Here is a 12035-nt window from a genome sequence, read left to right as displayed (position 1 = left end):
CAGTCAGTCCATCAGATACCACCGAGTATGTTCTGACCCAACACACAAAACGTGCCATCATACACAGTCAGGCCATCAGATACCACCGAGTATGTTCTGACCCAACACACAAAACGTGCCATCATACACAGTCAGTCCATCAGATACCACCGAGTATGTTCTGACCCAACACACAAAACGTGCCATCATACACAGTCAGGCCATCAGATACCACCGAATATGTTCTGACCCAACACACGAAACGTGCCATCATACACAGTCAGGCCATTAGATACCACTGAATATGTTCTGACCCAACACACGAAACGTGCCATCATACACAGTCAGGCCATCAGATACCACCGAGTATGTTCTGACCCAACACAGGAAACGTGCCATCATACACAGTCAGGCCATCAGATACCACCGAGTATGTTCTGACCCAACACAGGAAACGTGCCATCATACACAGTCAGGCCATCAGATACCACCGAGTATGTTCTGACCCAACACACGAAACGTGCCATCATACACAGTCAGGCCATCAGATACCACCGAATATGTTCTGTCCCAACACACGAAACGTGCCATCATACACAGTCAGGCCATTAGATACCACCGAATATGTTCTGACCCAACACAGGAAACGTGCCATCATACACAGTCAGGCCATCAGATACCACCGAATATGTTCTGACCCAACACACGAAACGCGCCATCATACACAGTCAGGTCATCAGATACCACCGAATATGTTCTGACCCAACACACGAAACGCGCCGTCATACACAGTCAGGCCATCAGATACCACCGAGTATGTTCTGACCCAACACACGAAACGTGCCGTCATACACAGTCAGGCCATCAGATACCACCAAGTATGTTCTGACCCAACACACGAAACGTGCCGTCATACACAGTCAGGCCATCAGATACCACCGAGTATGTTCTGACCCAACACAGGAAACGTGCCATCATACACAGTCAGGCCATTAGATACCACAGAATATGTTCTGACCCAACACACGAAACGCGCCGTCATACACAGTCAGGCCATCAGATACCACCGAGTATGTTCTGACCCAACACACGAAACGTGCCGTCATACACAGTCAGGCCATCAGATACCACCAAGTATGTTCTGACCCAACACACGAAACGTGCCGTCATACACAGTCAGGCCATCAGATACCACCGAGTATGTTCTGACCCAACATACAAAACGTGCCGTCATACACAGTCAGGCCATCAGATACCACCGAGTATGTTCTGACCCAACACACGAAACGTGCCGTCATACACAGTCAGGCCATCAGATACCACCGAGTATGTTCTGACCCAACACACAAAACGTGCCGTCATACACAGTCAGGCCATCAGATACCACCGAGTATGTTCTGACCCAACACACGAAACGTGCCTTCATACACAGTCAGGCCATGAGATACCACCGAGTATGTTCTGACGCAACACACGAAACGTGCCATCATACACAGTCAGGCCATCAGATACCACCGAGTATGTTCTGACCCAACACAGGAAACGTGCCATCATACACAGTCAGGCCATGAGATACCACCGAATATGTTCTGACCCAACACACGAAACGTGCCATCATACACAGTCAGGCCATTAGATACCACCGAATATGTTCTGACCCAACACACGAAACGTGCCATCATACACAGTCAGGCCATCAGATACCACCGAGTATGTTCTGACCCAACACAGGAAACGTGCCATCATACACAGTCAGGCCATTAGATACCACCGAATATGTTCTGACCCAACACACGAAACGTGCCATCATACACAGTCAGGCCATCAGATACCACCGAGTATGTTCTGACCCAACACAGGAAATGTGCCATCATACACAGTCAGGCCATCAGATACCACCGAGTATGTTCTGACCCAACACACAAAACGTGCCATCATACACAGTCAGTCCATCAGATACCACCGAGTATGTTCTGACCCAACACACGAAACGTGCCATCATACACAGTCAGTCCATCAGATACCGCCGAATATGTTCTGACCCAACACACGAAACGTGCCATCATACACAGTCAGTCTATCAGATACCACCGAATATGTTCTGACCCAACACACGAAACATGCCATCATACACAGTCAGGCCATTAGATACACTGAATATGTTCTGACCCAACACACGAAACGTGCCATCATACACAGTCAGGCCATCAGATACCACCAAATATGTTCTGACCCAAGAGACAGAGATACACATCTCGGGACACTAGCAGACTCCTTCCATAAGAAAGGTTACAAGGACAAAACCCATCAACACCGGCATAAACACAGCCTTGAGAACACGAAGGGAAAATCTCCTCCAATACAAAGAGAAAAAAAAAAAACAACCGTGTACCTCTAGTGACCACATACAACCAGCACTAGAAGGGGTAAGAAAAATAATCATAGATTTACAACCCATCATAACAGGATAGAACTCTGAAAGAAATATTCCAGCAACCTCCAATACTGGCCTTCAGACAACCCCCCAATACTGGCCTTCAGACAACCCCCAATACTGGCCTTCAGACAACCCCCCAATACTGGCCTTCAGACAACCCCCCAATACTGGCCTTCAGACAACCCCCCAATACTGGCCTTCAGACAACCCCCAATACTGGCCTTCAGACAACCCCCCAATACTGGCCTTCAGACAATCCCCCAATACTGGCCTTCAGACAACCCCCAATACTGGCCTTCAGACAACCCCCAATACTGGCCTTCAGACAACCCCCCAACCTCAGAAATAAACTAATCATTAGGAAACTTCCTTCTGATGATGATGTCACAAATAACGGAAGCAAACCCTGCAATAGAAAACGCTGCAAACTGTGCAACCAATCAGTCCATCAAAAAGTGTCAGACACTCAAAAGGGATCTTCAATGTCTCCGGATCATACAGCTGCACCTCCAGTAATGTTGTGTACCTTATCTAGTGCAGAAAATGCAGCAAAGGATCTTCTGTTGGTGAAACAGGACAGAAGGTGCAAACAAGGATGAATTTGCACAGACACACCATCAAGGAACATAAAGAAGATAACTTTTGCACACCTGTGGGACACCATTTCGCACAACCAGACCACATTATGGAAGACCTCAATGTTTTGAGGTCTTCCATAATGACGTCACAGCCGGTCACATGATCGGGAAAGGTCCCGATCGAAAGAGCGGACCGGGACCTTTCTGTGAGTACCTCACATGTGTGCTGTGCTGGGAACGCACAGGGCGCACGCTCTCAGCACATATGTTTTTTGTTACATGAACAAGTGTTGTCTGTTGTCTCCCCCCAGTCTTTGCTTTTGCTGTTTTTTATCTCTAGGCTCTTTTTTTTTTTCATCCCCCACATCCCTTCTAACATTCTGCTTAAGCTTTGTGATCAGTACTGCTTGGACCTTGAAGAAGGGGACATTCCCCAAAAGCTTGTCCTTAAAATTGTATGTTAGTGCAAATAAACAAAGTATCACGGACAGGACTCAATTGGAGAGGGATAGGGAAATCTTTTCAGGACTATCAGGTCTTACCAGGGTGATTGAACATAACATTGTCACAGGGCCTAATGTGAAGGTCCAAGTAAAACCCAAATCACATTCCCAAGGCCCATACAAAAACTTTATCAGAGGAGTTTGGAAAACGCTTAAAGTTGTTGTAGAGGTTTTTACCTTCATGCATTCCCCCCCAGGTAGTAACTAATATTTGTTAGTGGATGGACAGTATGACATCAACTTGGTTCAGCTACAGATAAAGGGGCCGATGATGATGGTTTGATCTAGAAATGAACATTAGAATGTCTGAGAGACAAAAGCCAGAAATAGATCAGTGGCTGCATGCACACCTCATTGTTAGGCTGCAGGTAGAGAGGCAGAGATGAGGCAGGATTTATCATGAAATACAAATTAAAGTGTATTATTTTCAAAACAGCCGAGAATATTTCACAAGGTCTGAAAAGTATGTAAGTCATCGAGTTATTCCACATCTTAAGAAGAAGAGCATAACTGCAGGTAGTAAATGTAAGAGAGGAGTTGCAGATGATACTATGGTGGGTAGTATGTACAGGAGAGGAGTACGGAGGTATGACAGTGATGGGTATGTACAGGAGAGGAGTGTGGAGGTATGACAGTGATCTGTGTGTACAGGAGAGGAGTGTGGGGGGTATGACAGTGATGGGTATGTACAGGAGAGGAGTACGGAGGTATGACAGTAATCGGTACGTACAGGAGAGGAGTGTGGAGGTATGACAGTGATGGGTATGTACAGGAGAGGAGTGTGGGGGGTATGACAGTGATCTGTATGTACAGGAGAGGAGTGTGGAGGGTATGACACTGATTGGTATGTACAGGAGAGGAGTGTGGAGGTATGACAGTGATCGGTATGTACAGGAGAGGAGTACGGAGGTATGACAGTGATCAGTATGTACAGGAGAGGAGTGTGAGGGGTATGACAGTGATCTGTATGTACAGGAGAGGAGTGTGGAGGCTATGACAGTGATCGGTATGTACAGGAGAGGAGTGTGGAGGTATGACAGTGATCGGTATGTACAGGAGAGGAGTACGGAGGTATGACAGTGATCGGTATGTACAGGAGAGGAGTACGGAGGTATGACAGTGATCTGTATGTACAGGAGAGGAGTGTGGAGGTATGACAGTGATCGGTATGTACAGGAGAGGAGTGTGGAGGTATGACAGTGATCGGTATGTACAGGAGAGGAGTGTGGAGGTATGACAGTGATTGGTATGTACAGGAGAGGAGTACGGAGGTATGACAGTGATCGGTATGTACAGGAGAGGAGTGTGGAGGTATGACAGTGATCGTTATGTACAGGAGAGGAGTACGGAGGTATGACAGTGATCGGTATGTACAGGAGAGGAGTACGGAGGTATGACAGTAATCGGTATGTACAGGAGAGGAGTGTGGAAGTGTGATAGTGATCGGTATGTACAGGAGAGGAGTGTGGGAGGTGTGACAGTGATCGGTATGTACAGGAGAGGAGTGTGGAGGTGTGACAGTGATCGGTATGTACAGGAGAGGAGTGTGGGAGGTATGACAGTGATGGGTATGTACAGGAGAGGAGTGTGGAGGTATGACAGTGATCGGTATGCACAGGAGAGGAGTGTGGAGGTGTGACAGTGATCGTACGTACAGGAGAGGAGTGTGGGGGTATGACAGTGATCGTACGTACAGGAGAGGAGTACGGAGGTATGACAGTGATCGGTACGTACAGGAGAGGTGGGTGGACGGTATGACAGTGATGGGTATGTACAGGAGAGGAGTGTGGAGGGTATGACAGTGATTGGTATGTACAGGAGAGGAGTGTGGGGGGTATGACAGTGATTGGTATGTACAGGAGAGGAGTGTGGAGGTATGACAGTGATCGGTATGTACAGGAGAGGAGTGTGGGGGGTATGACAGTGATCGGTATGTACAGGAGAGGAGTGTGGAGGGTATGACACTGATTGGTATGTACAGGAGAGGAGTGTGGAGGTATGACAGTGATCGGTATGTACAGGAGAGGAGTACGGAGGTACGACAGTGATCAGTATGTACAGGAGAGGAGTGTGGGGGGTATGACAGTGATCTGTATGTACAGGAGAGGAGTGTGGAGGGTATGACAGTGATCTGTATGTACAGGAGAGGAGTGTGGAGGTATGACAGTGATCGGTATGTACAGGAGAGGAGTACGGAGGTATGACAGTGATCTGTATGTACAGGAGAGGAGTGTGGAGGTATGACAGTGATCGGTATGTACAGGAGAGGAGTGTGGAGGTATGACAGTGATCGGAATGTACAGGAGAGGAGTGTGGAGGTATGACAGTGATTGGTATGTACAGGAGAGGAGTACGGAGGTATGACAGTGATCGGTATGTACAGGAGAGGAGTGTGGAGGTATGACAGTGATTGGTATGTACAGGAGAGGAGTGCGGAGGTATGACAGTGATGGGTATGTACAGGAGAGGAGTGTGGAGGTATGACAGTGATGGGTATGTACAGGAGAGGAGTGTGGAGGTATGACAGTGATTGGTATGTACAGGAGAGGAGTGCAGAGGTATGACAGTGATGGGTATGTACAGGAGAGGAGTGCGGAGGTATGACAGTGATCGTTATGTACAGGAGAGGAGTATGGAGGTATGACAGTGATCGGTATGTACAGGAGAGGAGTACGGAGGTATGACAGTGATCGGTATGTACAGGGGAGGAGTGTGGAAGTGTGATAGTGATCGGTATGTACAGGAGAGGAGTGTGGGAGGTATGACAGTGATGGGTATGTACAGGAGAGGAGTGTGGAGGTATGACAGTGATCGGTATGCACAGGAGAGGAGTGTGGAGGTGTGACAGTGATCGTACGTACAGGAGAGGAGTGTGGGGGTATGACAGTGATCGTACGTACAGGAGAGGAGTACGGAGGTATGACAGTGATCGGTACGTACAGGAGAGGTGGGTGGACGGTATGACAGTGATGGGTATGTACAGGAGAGGAGTGTGGAGGGTATGACAGTGATCGGTATGTATAGGAGAGGAGTGTGGGGGGTATGACAGTGATTGGTATGTACAGGAGAGGAGTGTGGGGGGTATGACAGTGATCGGTATGTACAGGAGAGGAGTACGGAGGTATGACAGTGATCGGTATGTACAGGAGAGGAGTACGGAGGTATGACAGTGATCGGTATGTACAGGAGAGGAGTGGGGAGGTATGACAGTGATGGGTATGTACAGGAGAGGAGTGTGGAGGTACAGTATGACAGTGATCGGTATGTACAGGAGAGGAGTGAGGAGGTATGACAGTGATCGGTATGTACAGGAGAGGAGTACGGAGGTATGACAGTGATCGGTATGTACAGGAGAGGAGTGTGGAGGTATGACAGTGATCGGTATGTACAGGAGAGGAGTACGGAGGTATGACAGTGATGGGTATGTACAGGAGAGGAGTACGGAGGTATGACAGTGATCGGTATGTACAGGAGAGGAGTACGGAGGTATGACAGTGATCGGTATGTACAGGAGAGGAGTGTGGAGGTATGACAGTGATCGGTATGTACAGGAGAGGAGTACGGAGGTATGACAGTGATCGGTATGTACAGGAGAGGAGTGTGGAGGTATGACAGTGATCGGTATGTACAGGAGAGGAGTACGGAGGTATGACAGCGATCGGTATGTACAGGAGAGGAGTACGGAGGTATGACAGTGATGGGTACGTACAGGAGAGGAGTGTGGAGGTATGACAGTGATGGTTATGTACAGGATAGGAGTACGGAGGTATGACAGTGATGGGTATGTACAGGAGAGGAGTACGGAGGTATGACAGTGATCGGTATGTACAGGAGAGGAGTACGGAGGTATGACAGTGATCGGTATGTACAGGAGAGGAGTACGGAGGTATGACAGTGATGGGTATGTACAGGAGAGGAGTACGGAGGTATGACAGTGATGGGTATGTACAGGAGAGGAGTACGGAGGTTTGACAGTGATGGGTATGTACAGGAGAGGAGTACGGAGGTATGACCGTTCCCAGGGAGGAGTATCTCAGGAAGGGTCTATACTCCACCATAACTCTGGTTCTCGGAGTGTCAGGTCCCAGCGGGTTCTCCTGGTGTCTTTCCTGTTATTCTGTCTCGGACACATCAGAGGAACATGGTGGGAGATCGGCCTGAATGTCCTTCCTAGGAGGGAATACCGGAGCCATTCTGAGGCCCATTTAATGGCCGGCAATGAGGAGGAAACCAACACTTAGAAGTAGATTGTGAAGCCGGATTTACTGAAATCCTAGATCAGCAGTTTAGTTCCTCCAACATTTGGAGAACGCGGTGACCCTCTTTATCAAGCTTACAGACAGAGAGAGAGAGACAAATGCCGGCCATAGAGGGGTTGAAAATCGGCCAAGTTTTTGGCCCAAAAAAAAAAATTGTCCGATTTTCAAACTGTTAGTGGGTTAATTGGTCGGTCATTTTTGGGGGTTTTTGCACAGTTTTTTATTGGTCATGTTAGAAAAGTTGCGGCTGATTTGGACGATCGGCCGATTTTCCCAGCAGTAATGGGAAGAAGCAGAAAAAGAAGAAAAAGAAGAAAAAGGAAGAAGAAGAAGTAGAAAAAGGAAGAAGAAGGAAGAATGAAGAAGAAGACGATTGCAGACTGTCACATCTAGAAGAGGACATTTTATTCTGCTAAAGTGAATGGATCATCGGAATGGGAGACACCTGAATCCTTCCTATGAACTGGAAGTCCAGTCCGCGATTATATTTTATATGAAAAAGTCTTGCGGTTGCAACAAATGTATCCATTTGTATCCAAAAAAATATAAAGTATTTGCATTGCTGTCACATTGTATGGTGTGCTCCTCTGTCTCTGGTTTCTTGTCCCATTCTTTCGTGACCATTGGTGGCAGCATCCATGGCGGCAACGACCAATTATTTTGTTTAATTGCTGACAATTCAGCCGATAAACGACCTGTCTATGGCCTGTTAAAGTGTGGAAAAACAATGTATATATATATATATATATATACACCCAGATCAGTAATGACGAGGAGGAAGGTTTGGTCACAGATCATTGATATAGCAGGGACAGGAGCCGGGACCAAGAATAGGAATCTAGCAATAATAGGAAGAACTGAGCGCTAAAAGTCAGTGAGCAGCTAAACACCAAAAGGTACCAACAACGTTCAAAAGTAAACAATATAATAGCAGGGTGTAGCACTTGAAAATCATCATCATATGATATGTCAAGCCTAATAAACAGCTTCTAAATATAATAAAACATCAATATATTAAAATAACAATCCTAAAAAACAAGTGAGAAAGTGACATAGTGCAAATACATACATAAAAGTGTATTGCGTCACTAATCAGTGACCCGCCATGTGCACGGTGTCAGGTATAATCCAAATAATAAGGTGTCTATAAGTCTTCCGGATCCAAATGACTGGTCCAAATGGTTGGTGATAAGGGAAAGTGTAAAGACTGCGCACTCACCAGACGCGCAATCACACTGCGCATTTAGAGATATCAATCTCAAAGTAACAGGGTATCCCCTTTAAAGGTCTGGTCAGATCTGGTGTCCCTCTGGAATCGACATCAGCCGTCCCTGGATGGCTCACCTCCTCTGTAGATAGTGGGAGCTCAAAGGAGCTCAGGAAAAAAGGAGGTCCATAGCGTGATACCGTATGAACAGAGGGGGCTTTGTTAGCCAGATAAATGAATGAATAGAAATCACTGACCAGTATGGGGATCCAAGATGGCTGCCGGGACCGGTATGGTGTCAGCAGTGTGGCGTCCTAGTGCTGTAGTCCAGGGGGTACGGTATCACGCTATGGACCTCCTTTTTTCCTGAGCTCCTTTATTATTTGGACTATACCTGACACCGTGCACATGGCGGGTCACCGATTAGTGACGCAATACACTTTTATGTATGTATTTGCACTATGTCACTTTCTCACTTGTTTTTTAGGATTGTTATTTTAATCTATTGATGTTTTATTATATTTAGAAGCTGTTTATTAGGCTTGACATATCATATGATGATGATGTTTAAGCACTACACCCTGCTATTATATTATTAAGGAATAGGAACCTGACTTACCTATGTGGTCTGAAGTGGAGGAGATCCCATGCTGGTGGCCGTGTGTATAAGATGGAGACGGAGAACCTGTTTGACTGGTTGGAACCAGCTGTAAAATGTCCGAAAACAGGAAACAGTTTCATGTACAGGATGTAGCATTTCGTACATCTCACACTGGGATTTCCTGGGTTGGTCTCATAATGAGGAACATGAAAATAACTGATGAATACAGAGGGTGCAGTATGGAGAGCAGAGACTACACCGTGTTCCAAATGATTCTGCAAATGATATCAACTTGGTTCAGCTGTAGATAACGGGGCCGATGATGATGGTTTGATCTAGAAATCAACATTAGAATGACTGAGAGAAAACAGCCAGAAATAGATCAGTGGCTGCATGCACGCCTCATTGTTAGGCTGCAGGTAGAGAGGCAGAGATGAGGCAGGATATATCTTGAAATAAACAATAAAGTGTATTATTTTCAAAACAGCCAAGAATATTTAAAAAGTTCTGAAAAGTATGTAAGTCATCGAGTTATTCCACATCTTAAGAAGAAGAGCATAACTGCAGGTAGTAAATGCAAGAGAGGAGTTGCAGATGATACGATGGTGGGTAGTATGTACAGGAGAGGAGTACGGAGGTATGACAGTGATCAGTATGTACAGGAGAGGAGTACGGAGGTATGACAGTGATCAGTATGTACAGGAGAGGAGTGTGGGGGGTATGACAGTGATCGGTACGTACAGGAGAGGAGTGTGGAAGTATGACAGTGATGGGTATGTACAGGAGAGGAGTATGGAGGTATGACAGTGATGGGTATGTACAGGAGAGGAGTGTGGAGGTATGACAGTGATGGGTATGTACAGGAGAGGAGTACGGAGGTATGACAGTGATCGGTATGTACAGGAGAGGAGTGTGGAAGTATGACAGTGATGGGTATGTACAGGAGAGGAGTATGGAGGTATGACAGTGATCGATATGTACAGGAGAGGAGTGCGGAGGTATGACAGTGATGGGTATGTACAGGAGAGGAGTACGGAGGGTATGACAGTGATCGGTATGTACAGGAGAGGAGTACGGAGGTTTGACAGTGATCTGTAGGTACAGGAGAGGAGTGTGGAGGTATGAAAGTGATCGGTATGTACAGGAGAGGAGTACGGAGGTATGACAGTGATGGGTATGTACAGGAGAGGAATGTGGAGGTATGACAGTGATCGGTATGTACAGGAGAGGAGTACGGAGGTGTGACAGTGATGGGTATGTACAGGAGAGGATGTGCAGGTATGACAGTGATCGGTATGTACAGGAGAGGAGTGTGGGGGGTATGACAGTGATCGGTATGTACAGGAGAGGAGTGTGGAGGTATGACAGTGATCGGTATGTACAGGAGAGGAGTGTGGGAGGTATGACAGTGATCGGTATGTACAGGAGAGGAGTGTGGGGGGGTATGACAGTGATGGGTATGTACAGGAGAGGAGCGTGGAGGTATGACAGTGATCGGTATGTACAGGAGAGGAGTGTGGAGGTATGACAGTGATCGGTATGTACAGGAGAGGAGTGTGGAGGGTATGACAGTGATGGGTATGTACAGGAGAGGAGTGTGGAGGGTATGACAGTGATCGGTATGTACAGGAGAGGAGTGCGGAGGTATGACAGTGATCGGTATGTAGAGGAGAGGAGAGTGGAGGTATGACAGTGATCGGTATGTTCAGGAGAGGAGTACGGAGGTATGACAGTGATGGGTATGTACAGGAGAGGAGTGTTGAGCTATGACAGTGATCGGTATGTACAGGAGAGGAGTGTGGAGGTATTACAGTGATCGGTATGTACAGGAGAGGAGTGCGGAGGTGTGACAGTGATCGGTATGTACAGGAGAGGAGTGTGGAGGTGTGACAGTGATTGGTATGTACAGGAGAGGAGTGTGGAGGTATGACAGTGATGGGTATGTACAGGAGAGGAGTACGGAGGTATGACAGTGATGGGTATGTACAGGAGAGGTGTACGGAGGTATGACAGTGATCGGTATGTACAGGAGAGGAGTGCGGAGGTGTGATAGTGATCGGTATGTAAAGGAGAGGCGTGTGGGGGGTGTGACAGTGATGGGTATGTACAGGAGAGAAGTGTGGAGGTATGACAGTGATGGGTATGTACAGGAGAGGAGTGTGAGAGGTATGACAGTGATCGGTACGTACAGGAGAGGAGTGTGAGAGGTTTGACAGTGATCGGTGTGTACAGGAGAGGAGTGCGGAGGTATGACAGTGATCGGTGCGTACAGGAGAGGAGTGCGGGGGGTATGACAGTGATCGGTGCGTACAGGAGAGGAGTGCGGGGGTATGAGAGTGATCGGTGCATACAGGAGAGGAGTGCGGGGGGTATGACAGTGATCGGTGCGTACAGGAGAGGAGTGTGGAGGTATGACAGTGATGGGTATGTACAGGAGAGGAGTACGGAGGTGTGACAGTGATGGGTATGTA

The 12035-nt window shown here is 47.3% G+C and overlaps 1 protein-coding gene across 1 annotated transcript in view; it reads right to left on the bottom strand.

Moving 5' to 3' along the window:
- LOC149441065 (uncharacterized) overlaps positions 1 to 9652 on the bottom strand; it is a 34181-nt gene extending 24529 nt beyond the window's left edge. The window contains exon 1 of the mRNA XM_089657802.1: positions 9583 to 9652. The gene's annotated coding sequence lies outside the window, so the exon portion shown is untranslated. The remainder of the gene's footprint in view (positions 1 to 9582) is intronic.
- Positions 9653 to 12035: the final 2383 nt, after the last annotated feature.

The sequence above is a fragment of the Staurois parvus genome, unplaced genomic scaffold, assembly GCF_062004578.1.
Source record: "Staurois parvus isolate SC_StPar_1 unplaced genomic scaffold, SC_StPar_1.0 ptg001030l, whole genome shotgun sequence".
Lineage (NCBI taxonomy): Eukaryota > Metazoa > Chordata > Amphibia > Anura > Ranidae > Staurois > Staurois parvus.
Note: the sequence above shows the minus strand (reverse complement) of the source record. Positions and strands in the feature narration are given on the sequence as shown.